We start from the raw sequence: 1,257 nt of genomic DNA on the forward strand, positions 1-1,257 counted from the left end.
CGTAGCCGTCCCTGGCTGTGTACACCTGGGTGCCGCCCACCACCGAGAAGCGGGTTGCGCCATAGGCGGCGTAGCCCCCAAAGTAGGTGGTGGCGGCGGGGACGTCGCTGGCCTGCACGGTGTTGGCGCCGCTCAACTGCGTCATGCTCTGCTCGTAGCTCGGGTCGGCCATGTCGATGTAGAGGTCGCCGTAGTAGGTGAGGGCCAGGCTGCCGCCGACGTACATGGGCGCCGAGGACTTGGGCTCGCCGTCCTCCCCGAGGTACAACCCCACCACGCCGGCGTCGGAAACGACGTACAGCTGCTCGACGGCGTCGGGGCCGGTGCCTGTGACGCGCACCACCGCCGGGTCGCTGACCATGCCGTTGGCGTCGGCCTCCCCCGCCACAAACAGGTGCACGGTGCCGGCGGTGAGGTCGGCCGCCATGCCGCTGATCACGTGCGTGGCCAGGGTGTATATGGTGAAGCGCAGGTTGCCCTCGTCCACCGGGAAGGCGGTGGTGGGGGGCACGACGTAGACGCGCACGCGCGCCGTGCCGATGTACTCTTCGCCGGTGGCGTAGACGAGCGCGCCGCTGCCGCTGGCATCCATGCAGCACGCCGTAGACACGAACTGCATGTCGTCCACCGCCGCGGTGACCTCCTTGGTAGTTAGGTCCACCTTGTGGATTTTGGTGCCGGCGGAGGCCAGGAAGAAGAGGGCGCCGTTGTGGATGCCGCAGATCTCGCCGGGACGGTCCAGCCCCGACAGGAACACCGACTGCTGGAAGCCGTTGGCGGTGGAGGCGGCGGGGGCGGCCACAAACATGAGGCCGCTGGCCCAGTCGGTCGCAAACATGCGGCCATCGGGAGCGACAGCCAGGCCCGAGGCCGCGCCCCAGAACCGAAAGGTGGCTGTCGGGGTGGCCTCGCCATCCTTCAGCCGCAGGTTCTTGCCGCCGTAAAGGTACCTGCACACCGGCGGCGGCAGCGGTGGAATGCGGCGCTCGTGGGGGGGCAGCTAGGCCGCCAGCTGGCTGTGCGGGGCGGCAGCGGGCAGGCATGGCGGTCCCCCAGGTCTGCAACAGCGAGGCAGCAGGCCGGCTTCCTCGCAGCTTCCCTCACCCCTTGTGCGGGAACAAGTAGCCGGCGCCACCTAGTGTGTCGGTCACGCTGACTGGGTTGCTCGTGCCGCTGTTGGCCCACGCCCAAGTGGTGGTGGGGTTGGTCCTGCACAGGGGAGTGCCACCGCGGCAGCATGCGTGTGGGCGGCGGCAG

This window comes from Chlorella variabilis (assembly GCF_000147415.1).
Source record: "Chlorella variabilis unplaced genomic scaffold CHLNCscaffold_11, whole genome shotgun sequence".
Taxonomy (NCBI): domain Eukaryota; kingdom Viridiplantae; phylum Chlorophyta; class Trebouxiophyceae; order Chlorellales; family Chlorellaceae; genus Chlorella; species Chlorella variabilis.